Genomic DNA, 13,727 nt, shown 5'->3' on the forward strand with positions numbered 1-13,727 from the left:
TCAGATCGGCTGCGAATCGGCTTCACCTTCAGGTGGCCGCGTCAGAAAGATGTTTAATATTTGAAACATTATTATTAAAACTTGCTTCACCTGCACGGTCACTAAAAGGAGCCGTGTGCTTCATGCAGCACACCAAAGGGAACACTCCAAAGCGATGTTTATAATGGTGCACGACCCGATAGAGAGTGAAGTGAAGAAGTTGCTAGATATTTACACTGAAGCTGACATTGACCTGCAAGGTTCAACATTAAATAAACGTTTTAATTGAACGGTAATGGATGGTCCGATTCATGTAAGAGATGATGCCTAATGAATGAATCGTACAAGTAGGCTAAAGGGATTTGTTTGCCATCAAACGGTTAGAAGGTTAGGGAAATTGAGGAGCAGTGGTTTACACTTGAATGTTTAACTGGTGTTCTGTGTCGATCGTTTAGTAGGAAGCAATGTTAAGAATATAACCAAACCTGAAGAAACGATAGATGTGAATTTAGTTTAAAAATAGATAGGAAATTAAGTATCAAATATCGCAAATTTCACTTTTGGATTATAATAATTTATTTTAGTAATATTTGTTAAGCTATAAAGTGACAATTTTCATCGACTTTAAAGATTAAAATAAGCAAAGTCTTTAATAGACGAAATACTAATGAATAAAATGCATAGTTTAATAAATGGTTAATTAAGCAGTATTTTTAAAATTGATTCTGGATTGTCCGAATTATAACAAGCGAAACGATTGGATAAAACGTTTATGAAAAGGTGAGGAATACCAAACACAATTTTTCTAATTTATTGCTTATGTACGCTCGATTACGCTAGAATTTATTGTTCAAAACAGGGATGAAAATTAAAAGCCTTGAGTGATGAGTAATAGAATAAATACTTTTTAAGCAAAAACAAACAATTTCTTAACTGAGTTTTATGGAAAAACTACTATATATATAAATAAAGGAAGAAGACATAAAACTCGCCGATTCAAACGAATCCAAAACGAATATGAGCCATTTTTTCCTGCCCGACGATCGTTAATCTGATAGCACAACCGAAATCAATTAACTCTCTTTGTCCGCACGCCCGTGCTTGCTGTAACTCGTTTCACCCGCTACGTGTGAGGACCATTTTGTTTCGTTACATCCTTTTTTTTACCATTTCCTCCCCCACTTTGCGGATGCTTGGGATGTAAAGGGCGTTTTTTTCGTCCCCAGGCTGCTAAACTGGCAACTTGCTAATGATTTTCTGACCATTCCGAGTTTGATTCATCGTCGATCCACGAGCCCCACGCCCAGCCCGTGCTGCCCGGTACGTGCACTGGTGGCGTTTTAAATGCTGTCGAAGATTAAAACTTAATTTGTTTCAATCTATCCATGCGGAACCCGTGGCACAGCAAACTCCTCCACCGGCCCACGTCCGGTTGCTCCTGAATGTAGGCAATTCGTGCATTGGGGGAGGGAAGGAATGCAATTATCCAGCTGTGTCCGTATGCCGATCCCCGTTTGACCGTCAGTGCCGTGTTCTGAACAGGGTGCACCTGAACCCAATATTGCATATCGATGGCGTGGAAAGCTGCGTTCTGTTTGATGTTTATGTTTGTTGTTTCGCTGTTGGTGTTATTGTTTGATTCAATTTGCGTTCCGTTTGTTCAAAAGTGACAACGCGAAAGCGAAAGAAAGCACAGCAAAATGTATCGGTGTTTGCGCTTGACAAACGCACACTATCGGTACGTGTTGGTTCGGTTTACTTTCCCCATTTCGTGTTTTTTTAAAGGGCATCATTTTTTCGATTTTGCTCCACATAAAAAAAAAAACAACCAGTGACACAATACGTGCCACAAACGCTTGATAGATGTCATTTGGTGAGGGAGGCTTTTTTGCGTGTGCTTTGCGTGGATGTATATTATTCTTTTCATGTATTATCGTAGCGGAAATTGACTTCAAGTACAATTATGCACTTATCCGACTCACTCGGTCGCGATTTGTAGTGTTTGTAATATGCAAAAAAAGCAACTGAAGTAGAGCTGATGTGCAAAAAAAAATATCTTCACCATAGAATTCCAACAAAAGGTGAGCATCCGAGGTCGGTCAGTGTGCGGGAAATTGAAAATGCGCCCGCCGCACTGATGACTCAACGGTTCGTGATTGATTCGATTTATCGATCGATTGATCATCCGTCCGGCACACACACACACACACACATTCGCGGTGTACCATCGGCCGCGTCACATCCGGTAGGTTTTCCTTTTTGCTGAATAAACCAAACCCCGCCATGCGCGAATGGGGGCAGCCGGGGGTCGGCCAGAACACAACGATGTCCTTCGTATGTGCGTAATGTGTGAGGAAATGAGAAGGAGGTCGCTTTCATGTTCATTTATAGATGCATCATACCAACGCCCAAACACACGTCTGGATGTTGTACCGAGTGCGGCTACAAGAGTCATTAAATGTAAACTCCACAGCGCTTGATCGCTGCATGTTTAATAACCTCGCTCGCGAACAGTTCCTGTGTGTGCACGGTTTAAAAGCGTCGTGCTCTAGAAACGCTTGCAGTGGTGGATATATGTAGGTATGCTGATTGCACATCTCGAGCTCGTTTGTAGGGTTTTCGATTTCTAAAGAGGCGAAGAAGAGTCCTCGCGTTGTCAAGCATCCGCTGGTAGGTGCAACTCGCGCGCATACAGCGCATGTTTGCACTTGTTGCACAAACACGCACTCGATGAGCAGTGCTTTGCGTTATGATTCTGGAAATATTTAAAATTTTCATAACACATACTAGCAAACTAATGGATATTGCTCTATAAAAAAAGGAGATAGATCAGGAGTAGGAGCTAATGGTCAGCTGGAGTTGTATATCTGGGAATCTGAGCTGCTTCCGAAAAAAAAACTACCATCAGCACAGGGAGAACATGTGCTCCGTTTGGTTTGTTAATTTGTTTATGCAGAAGTAATCACCAGCAATCAGCAGTCGCATTATGAGCAAATCAGCAACCAGTTTGTTCAAACAGAACACAGCGGTTAGCCCCAAATGTGGCCTTCGTTTCGTGCTGCGCAAACCTAGTGGAAATCACGTTGAATTATGATATTATTCAACCACTGTTTGAGTACCGTACCGAGTGCCTAACCTTCGGCAAACAAGTGCCCGAAGAAGCGGGCGATGTAGTAGGGAAGGAATACCAAATCTCCAAACTTTTGCACACGTCAAGAGAGTCCTGCGTACGGCGACGAGCGAAAACTATTTATTCTTCAATTCACAGTTGGTCGATCGGTGAAGGTTTCGTCTGTTTTTTTTTTTGTTACTAAACGTGACGTCAATCACGGGAGAAGAACGGGTCACTCGTCGTAAGCCACTTGTTACTTTTTGACTGTACGGCAACATCGATTTTTGGCAACCCTTATCAAGTGCTTCGTTTGCTTGTTTCCGTGTACGTCACTTACAAATCGGTGCTAGTGGAGAAGATGATGATTGGTTTTTTTTCCCCCCAGTTTTCTTACAATTGTTTGGCGATGGCAATGAGTGTTCGTTTTGATGCGTTCGATCGAGGAGCGACCGGTTCCGCGCGGTGAGTTCGCAAATCGAATAAGAGCATCATCTTCGTCGGTACAAAAATCGGTGAGCTTTGGTCGAAAAGCCATCAACAAAAAAGCACACCGGATATCTCTTCAGAGAGTTTTTGTTAAATAGACCCTCTTCAGCTGTGGCAGTGTTGGTGATGGCGAAAGATAAAGTACCACCAACCATTTTGGCACGATCGTGTAAGGGTTTCTGTTTATTTTTCAAACAGTCACCCGTAAGAAGAAATGTTTGTTTGGGTGGTACAAATTTTACGCTCGTTCTCCATGGTAAATGGATCGCACTTGAAACGAGGTCCCGATAAGAAGGGTAATTTATTGTACGAAATGACTGTAAAGTAGAGTTATTTAAAGCCGTCTTGAACGAAATAAAATCGTTGATTGAATTATGTGTGTGTTTCAATAACGTTTGGAACGATATTCAGTCAGCACATTCTTCCATCATGTTTACAATAAACAGAAACACAGGAAAACGATCTCTAAACGGTCTAATATCCAGTACTCAAAGTGGTTTGTGCGGTTTGGTGGGCTTTTCCTGCAGTACTTTACTATGAGCTGCTCTCATAGGTTTGCCAGCATTACAGCAGCTTTATAAGATGGATGTTTTTCATATGCTTGCAAAGACTCCTACAAGAAGCTATAAATTCCTATAAACGAATGAAAACTCTTTTTTTTTGTTTGCAAGAATGATGGCAGCCATCATCCCCGCAGCACCCAGAGCACAAGTCAGCGAATAGTTGAAGTTACATCAGCAATTAGAATCGATTTAATGCATTATGGTTCATAATGGAACACTAATGATCTATTTACGATATGGTACTCCTAGCAATAATGAACCAAAACTAATTCTACATAGTTCCACAATTAATATAATTATTTCCAATAATTAATCCCGAATTCACCAATCCGTCCACAGCAATAATCCCTCTGCTAAATGGAATTTCCGCCATTATTTGCTCACAAACGGGTTAACCAAACATGGGCCAGGCATGGTTTCCACTGCGTTCAGGAAATAAAGGATAGCGCCTGAATTCGATTACATCAATAAGTTTCTGCGGGGCATCCTTCGGCTTTGGAGCGCCGACTGCACCGAAATTGTGTAACCCGGCCGACCTTTGCGGGTGGTTTGTATTTGTGCGGAGCGGGCACATTTGTACACGCCCGGCACTTTCATAGCCCGTGGTAAACAGTTGTTAATTGAGCCATTTTGCCAAACGGGCGCGTGGTGCAAACGGTTACATTGTTAAACAGTTCATTGTAATCATCCGAAATCACAATAGGATCTATTAATGATAATAATGAAAGCAGTGCGTTTTAGGTTGCGCACGGTGGTGGGATTAGGTTTCGTATAGGCCACCACCTTTGGGACATACGGGCACTTTACATCAGCCCACCGCCCCACGTCTACAGGCTGTGAGTGTACGTGAGCGTGATGAAGGTTACTGTGACGACAAAAGGCACCGAATACCATGCACAAAGTGTAGTGTCGAATGGGGTTTTTGGCAAACTGTTTTCCGAGGTTTCCCCGAGAACACCCTCCGGGCAGCTCGTATGCAACCCCTGCCCAACCCGGTCAGGCGCATCGCATCGGATTGCATTGGCTTGTTCGGTGGTTTGGGTTAATTACAATTCGGAGACGGGGGCAAGAGTAGCGTACGCGGTGCGATACGTGTCGCGCACTATCGTTGTGCGATAGTGCGGCGATGATCATCCACCAGCATCCGTTTGCGCTGGTCGCAGCAAACGATGCGTGCTGGTGTGAAAAGTGTGTGGCTTATTTTATGTGATGTCGGGCCCGATGTAGCGCCCATTCAGCCGCTCGTGGGTGCCGGAGGAGATGGGTCCGAGGCTTGGGGATGTCCTGGTGCGCTATTGATGGTGCATCGTTTCGGTAACGTTTATGTTGCGGCAACAACGAAAACCTCACGAGCGAGGGACAATTGTCGAGCAGGTTTTCTCGGGTCTTCCCCATCCCATCCCGTGCCCATGCCGTTCGGGTGGAAAGCATATCGTCCACCGGCGTGATAGCCATCAGCGGTACGGAAACGCTGCATTTGACCCGGTTTTGTTGCATCGATTGATTTGCTATTGTTTTCGTTGCAGTTGCAGCTGGCGCGGGCTCGGGGAACTGGTGGCAATGGTGTTACTTAATTATTTTGTGCAAGGCGCGAACCTTGTAGCATGCGGTAGAAGGTGGTGACCGTTTCGTGCCTATCGGTACCATCGGACACAGGATGGTACCATTACAAACAAAGCCCAGCCTTTCGGGTGGGCACATCTTCTTCAGGCCCAGTGTTAACCACCCAGGCCGGAGGGTTTCTCTGGTCGGGCCGGGCAAGCTGGCAGCCGACTTGGTGGGCACACTTTCGCCGACTCATCAGTCGGTAATAAGTGGTACAGCGTTTTGCCTGCGGGCGCTCGGGAGAGCCATTAAATGTTAAGACAACCCAGAACAGCACGGAACCATGCCAAGAGTCGGGTCGACTATTACGTTTGCTTAATTATGGCTCATTGTCACAACGTTGGTTCGATCGTCCGATTAGTGTGGTGCATGCGAGACGTGTAGGATAGGGTGTTGTCGTTTTCCCCGCGCACAGGCCATTCCATCCGGTACGGCTTTCGATCGATCAAACGCAAAACGCAAGGCCACAATTACGACGAATCTGTGTTGTGGATGTCATAGGGGTTATGACATTGAAAAATTGATCATTTAGAGGACGAACGCTGGCCAAAGCCATGGCAATTGTGTATGTGTGTGAGTGTGTGAATAGGAAAGATAACAGGTGTACCAGAGACGGGCCGGAAGAGTGACCGAAAGGCAGAGAACTAGAGTGGGACAGGAGAGCGAATCTCACGTCATCATCCAGTGCGCTAATCAACTGGAACTAATAATTGTAGGTTGGTAGCCTGCCTATCGCCGCTTCAGTACAGGGCGGTTATGATGGCCACGATAAGCCCTCGTACCCGGTATCCGGTAGCCGGAAGTGTGCTCGACAAATTTTAATTACCTGCTCGGAATTGCCGGTGAGGTGAGCAAAAAGGACAAAGTGCACCTCGCTAATGGTTTTTCGTATTTTTTTCTCCTCTCTGAAGCTTTTGCGAAACCATCGAGCACAGGGCTTCACATTCTGTACATAGTGCGGAATGTTGTTAATGTACATTAACACTTGATGAATGTTTGTACCGAGAAATGGGAAATCATTTAGCGATTGGTAATTAAATATTCAAGGTTAAATGGGGTGCTCCTGACGTTTGAAATCGTTCCGAAGGGCCACTTTATGATGCGCCCTTGCCGCATAAAATCATGGGATCAAAAAAAAAGGAAAAAAGTCGTTAAATTATACCGAACAAGTCCCATCGATATTGTTTGTTTGTTTGCTCGAAAACGGTCGGTAGAAGAAAATTCCATTCCGAACATATCCGGGATAAAGTCCAAACATGTTCGCCTTACGAATATGATACCCCCAAAACTTGTTCCAAATATCGCGCAAATATCGATGCCAATGCCACGCGGCAGACCGGATGCCTTGCCTCGAACTCATGGACGGCCCTAGTTCGATGACCGGCTGGATAAGAAGCTTCCCAAACCGGGTAACACATAATCACAAACTGGTTTGACTAGAATGTCAAAATTGGGCCCGCTAAACACTGATTGGCATCTCGTGCGTGAAATGTTCCCGTTATGACATAAGAGGGAAGATTTTAGCATACCACACACACACACACACACACGCTATACACGGGGCAGTTCTAATTCGACCCTTCCGATCGGGTTCGTCGCTTGCTGTGGTGGAAGTTACTACCAGCACGCAGGCAACCGTGTGTCGTGCGATCGTGCGCGTTGTGGAATCCGGTTTGTGTGTATAATTCGGAAGCGTTAACCGTGCGTGCTGTGTGCCGTCGTGCGGTTGCGATGAGACACTGTGGAAGTTTTCTCGATCTGGCGGCGAGGGAAAATACGTCCCGACGCTTACGCGCTCTGCGCACCTGAGCGGTAAATTTATGACGCATGGTTGCCATGTATTGCGCAGCCGATCGTTCTCTCCCTTCCGCGATTGTTTCTGCTCGCCTAGGCTGGCCAACTAGAAAGCCACTGTCGAAGGTTGGCCACTTTGAACGGCCGTGAATTCGCGCTCGATGGCGGAAGCCGAGTCCGATCGGAGCAGCGGTCGGTCAGTTTCGGAAGCAGCCTTTCGGATTTTGTTATACCACTTCACCAATGCTCGCTGCGGTGTGGTTGGTGGTTGTTTCTTGTTTATGTTGTAAATGCTTATATTTTTTGGCAAAACAGATTGATAGGTTTTAATTAATAATTTATGACTTGCATCACCGTGGTAGGTAGCTACCCGCCCGTATGGATGATTCAACAGTACGATTTCGATCTAGATATGAATTTTTAGTGCAGCATCACTATTCACCACAAACGCGCATGTGGTAAACAAGGAAACAACGCTTTATTCGTCCCAATTAGTGTAGCGCTTGCACGTGAAAGACGAACATATAATGATACATTCTCTGCATTACTTGGAGTATATATTTATCGTGCTTTTTGCCACCACTAACACTGGAAGAGGAGCACCTTAACCGAACGAAAATAACCTCGTTTCAGGGTTTGGGAAAGCTTACCTATTGTGCCGTTACACTTCCCTGCCTTCTATTTCGGCGATTTGTTTTTTTTTTATTAAATGATGCACACCTACAAGAAACACTCAAACACTGACACGCACACACATACACACACACACGTACACACTCCGAACACACACGGTGTGTTTTCTTTTTCGGCAGCCAACTGGATAAACTTCACCCTGGACCCGGTGTCCGGCACACAGCACCTACAAATATAAATTTATTACTCCACTTTCCTTTATCGCACGGAGTTTTCGTTAAATAATTTTCATTTCTATGATGGTTCCGCTGCAAACCACTATCAAGCAGATATGCAATTTCACCCGTTGTGGTGTGCCGTGACTTAATGATGCCAATCGGGCAACGCATATGTGCGTTGGATTTTTCCTTTCGCTGGGGCACTGTGAGCGTGAATTATTTCGACACCGAAAGAAAGCACCCGATATGGATGAACCAGGTCGTGGGGTTGTTAATTTGCAGAGGGTGCCAGATATATCCCTGGTGGACGCATCAGTTGGTCAACATTCAAATCGTAGATCGGTGATTACACCGCAACGTCACGGTACGATTCGAGAGATTAGTTGGGTAGTGCGTTTGGGTAGTTCTCGCACCGCGGCATGCGGCTATTAGTGCGTCTCGTTAGCGCATTACAGGGCGGGCAAAGTTTCATGCCGCAAAGCGATTATGTGCCGTTCCGTTTAGCGCAGAGTGCGCGCTAATCAATCGACAAGGTATGAATTATATGGCAAACATTTTTCACTTCAAGCACACGCCAGATACTGTTCCGTATCGGTTAGCCTACACCGAAGATCGCGCTCGGAGCTGTTCACTTTGCTTCTGTTTCTTGCCTGAACACTTGATCACGCTAACGGCGTGAGAACGTGGTGTAATGGAACGAGAGCTATTATCAGTAGGCCCTTCGATCCGACCAGGTGTTCGTTCGTTTCCGGATGGAAGTGGAATTTTCGTTGCCTTAGCACTTTGGTAGCAGAAGCAACGTTGCTCGCCTTTCACAGTACAACAATAAAACGAAAAGAATTCGCACGATTTAACTTAAAGCAAAAATAAAAAAAAGATTCTAATATTACACTGCAGCAACAACGCTTGATTTCTTGATTTTTTGTTTCCCAAGCAGTGATCCCCCATCGGGTGATCGAGAACCGTACGCTTACACTTGATTATTACTCAATGATCAGGAGACTTGCGTTCTGGCGAAGAAACGAACCCCACCGCGTGTAGCGCGTACAGACAGTCGACCGATCGCGAACGAATTCGAGTGGGAACTGGGCGGTGTAGATCGCGCCTTGGTTGCGCGTACCGTGATCGCGAAAAACCCCTCCCTCTCTGTCCCCCTCCACCCTCCCCTCACCCCGCCACTCACGGTAACCAGTCGGTGGAGCGTTAATGATGTGCGGTGGAGGGTGGTAAGTCGGGCGGGCTAAAATCACTCGATCAGATCGAACGCAAATACTGCTGCGTCATGAGCTGTTTGCGAGTCCTCTTCACCGTTCGGCTGAGGTTGCCGCTTGATAATGACCATGTGCAAAGATGTGTTTGTGTGTGTGTGTGTGGTAACGTTTGGTGGGAATTAGTCGGTGAGAGTGTTTACGTACGTTAGTCATCTTCCTGCTAGTTCGGCTTCCGGGAGGAGGATGTGCGCTGTCTAACGAGGGAAGAACTTTCCGTTCGGCAGAAATGCACCACCAACACCACCTCAACCTAAGCTGCTTTGCTGCAGCGCCATGCAGCAGTGTAGGTGTTTCGCACATTGCATTGCGCGACGGTGCCGGAGATTCCGCTGCTTATGCAATGGGAATCGTTTTCTAGAAGCCTACAGCCTGACGTAGGGCGCTACTGTGCAGGGATAAACCGGTTGGTGAGTTCGTGCCTTGGTGGAGTGGTGCTGAAAGTAACAGCGCCGCAGTAGGCGAGTGAATGTCGAGTGAAGTGTCCAAGGTCAGTTCGTGGCAAAAGCAGGAAGCCGATGGGCATTATGTTGCGGAATGTGACATTGGTGTGCGCTGGAGGATTATTGACCCTTTTGTTTTATTTTCCCCGCTCGACCATTGAACTTTGAACGATGAGGTTGCAAATGGGCTACTTTGATTTAATGGAATGTTTTCTTTGGTATCGGTTAAAATAAAAGAAGACAAATCCGAATGAAATTAATTTTTTTAATGTTTAATATAACAAGAAATACTATAAAGCATGCTTTTTAGCAATGGAATAAGTTGCGTGCTCCTGGGTGAAACACTCAAACACATTACTTTACCTTACATGTACGCTTGTGTACATCGGCACCAAATAGTTACATTACGCAAGCAAGTGAACCCCCCCAAAAAAAGAATGTTTCAGAACTGAACGAAGCGCTCGCCGAACAAAAATTTCCACCGCTTCAAGGCTGCTGCTGGCTGATGTGCACTTGCCTGAGCTCCTGACTCATATGACGACGGGTGGTAAACCAACAACAACCACAACAAATAATAGGTGGAAAAATAGGAAATGTCGGCGGCGAATGGCAAACAAGCACACCGAAAACTAAAACAAAAGAGAAAAACGAAAAATACCGCACTCGATGCGAACGGTGTACTGTGGTGTTGGTCGTAAAATTTGCCCAACGCAGCATTACGCCAGTACCAGCTCCGGTAGACGGTTGAAACTGCTGCGGTGTGCATTGTTCCGTGCGCATTTGCAAGGTGTTGCGACGAAAGCGAGCAGCGCTGTTAGACGAGTGCACGCGACACAGGTGTTGATGTACGCGCACCGATCGTACGAGAGCGATCAAGAGCTGGCCGCCCGGAAGATGGCAAACCGAGCAACCGCGCGCAATGCGTGCGTGGTGCACTGGGTCAAGGTGGATCGAGATCGGTACGCGATTGACATTGATTCTCGTTCGGTGACAGCGGACGATCGGTCAACGCGTACGGATGGCGAACGTTGCAGTCAAGACCCTTGCGATGGAATAACGTACGACAGGCTGAAGAATGTTGCACAGGTCTGTGAGATGTTATGCATGCACGCTTAAAGATCTTGGCAGGTGCGATTAGATAAATCAATCAAATTAATGTTCATGATGGTCTTGTAAATCACCTTGACTATTGAGTGCGTTGTGCGTTTGTGGTGTATCGATATTGAATCGAACAAACCAACATAAAAACCATTTACTAATTGCATAAACATAGTTGTTCGTTGATTGAAAGCGATCTGTATGAAGCTTGGCCGGGGAAGCTTTTATGCGCCATTGCTTATGCAATCCGCACTACAGAACCGATGTCGGACTATGGGAGGTAACACAGGCAAAAAAAGTTACATGAATATTTTTAATCACCTGTGACGCAATTCGCAGTTGAGTCAAACGATCAATTTTATATAATTGATGCAAAGGATTCCCGTGAAAAGAGACTTATTTATGAAGACCTACGATAATCTTGTTTATTTTCATCTTTTGTTATCCATCGAATACTCCTGCGATAAGATACCCTGTCGCGGTCCGTAAAGGGAAATGTTTCCGATCCAATGTAAATTGACACCTTGCCGTTAAAATAAGCCGTTCAGTACTTTAGTAAACTTTTTTTTTGTCCAACTGTTCAAGCTGTATGGCACCTTAATAATCATCGTGGCATTAATTCATTGGCTAAGAGAGAAATAAACGAATGAATTGTACACTGCTGTTTGTACAACGACAGACAAAAATATAATTTAAGGAAGGGAACAATACAACAACCTTATCAAACCTGAAGTAAACTGTACGCTTTGTGTATCATAGTTACTTCCAGAGAACTTTGCAACATTTTGTTGTTTCAGCTGCATGTTGCGGCTAAGCGGTGGAACATTGCGAAAGGATCAATGTCGGCTTAAAACGTAGCGTGTTCGCGCGCTACCATTCCAGTCTCGGTATCGTTTTCCGGCTTCCGCCATGCATTTGTACGGAAAGTTGTGCTCGCTGTTTCTCCTCCTTGCCTGGTGTAGTGTTGGTAAGTACGGCACGAGACATGCGTTACAGAATATTTTAGGTGTAGTGTTTGATTGTTGTTTCTTTTGTTTTGCACTTGCTCGACTTCCGTAGCGTTTGCCGCAGTCGCACCCAACATACAAGTGTGTCCAGATACTGAAGAGTTTGCTTACGCGTTCGAATGTCAACCGACTTGTGCCTCACGAACCTGCACCAACACAAATAGCTCGCCGAAACGAGAGGGCTGCACATGCAAGCTGGGCTATATACGCGAGACCGTAAATGGTGCTTGTATTAGGAACTCCAAATGTCCCTATTAATATGATGGAAGACGGTTACAGGTCCCATCGAAAGTAGAATGTATTAAAAACAAACTACCAATAAATATATATTGTATAAAAGTTGATTTACTAGCAGCAGATATTTCTTCTCATCATTCCCTATGTTACACATGTTGAAGACAGAATGTTATAGACCATTCAACAAGAAAATTAGTAACATACTTGTTTGAAGTGGAGTTTAACGTAAGTATGAAAACTTATCTAGAAGAAAGAAACCATTTTTTCGAAGGTTATGACACGATCAGATTTATTTTCGATTCCTTCAATTGTTTTTATCCGATATTACGCTAGGTAGATGCATTACAACGTTTACAATAGTGTGTGTCCTTTGACTGCGACTGTTACCATCGATGATTACACTTCCAAGCAATTGAGTTTCACGCTCTCCAGAGCTGGTGTACACTGGTCTTCGGGTATACACTTCCCGGAGGGAAGATCGCGAAGATATCCTAACTTGCAAATACATGCATCATCCATTGGTGCGCATAAATTCTGACAGTTGTAATCGCAATCCGTCTTATCGGTCCACTCTTCGTAAACTGGATCACATTTGCTAGCGTCGCCCGCGGTATGGGTGGCCAACGAAACCAGCGTTAGGAAAATGCAAAATCCTACGATCAACACCCTCATGGTTACTGTTGGACTGTTGCGACACTCGGTACCGATCCACTCAGACAGAAACTACACAACGTAATGGCGGGACAGCGTTACGCCGGGTTGTAACCGATCCTCGTTTTGCGCTTTGTTTTCACAACCTGTTTAGTCGCGGTAGCCATGACATGACAGTTGTGTAAACCGGGAGTCTGTATGATACCACTCGACAAGACGTGTGCCATGCAGGAGCCACGCATTACATGATGAAACTCAAGTTTTTAAAAGTATTGTAAGCTATGATTGTTTTTTTTTTCTTGGAGTTGGTTTGAGAAAAAGATTAACTAAAAATGTGAAGAATATCGTGTCAACGAAAGGCCAGAGAGTTTTAGATGTTGTATATTATGTGTGAAACTCTCAGGTACTCTTATCTTAAAGATAAGATTGGTTATGATATATATGTACGATCGGTTTAATGTAAATATTATAAATTCATGTCTATTAATTTAAATCAGTCTTAATTTAGATTGCATCATAATTCGTACCATATTGAGTGTTGTTTTATTTTTCGAAAAGAAATCATCTTGAGACGGTTTTTAACATTTCACCTAAATGTTGAACTACTCTCGACTTGAAAGTACCATTTGCGCA

The sequence above is a fragment of the Anopheles marshallii genome, chromosome 2 (assembly GCF_943734725.1).
Source record: "Anopheles marshallii chromosome 2, idAnoMarsDA_429_01, whole genome shotgun sequence".
NCBI lineage: Eukaryota > Metazoa > Arthropoda > Insecta > Diptera > Culicidae > Anopheles > Anopheles marshallii.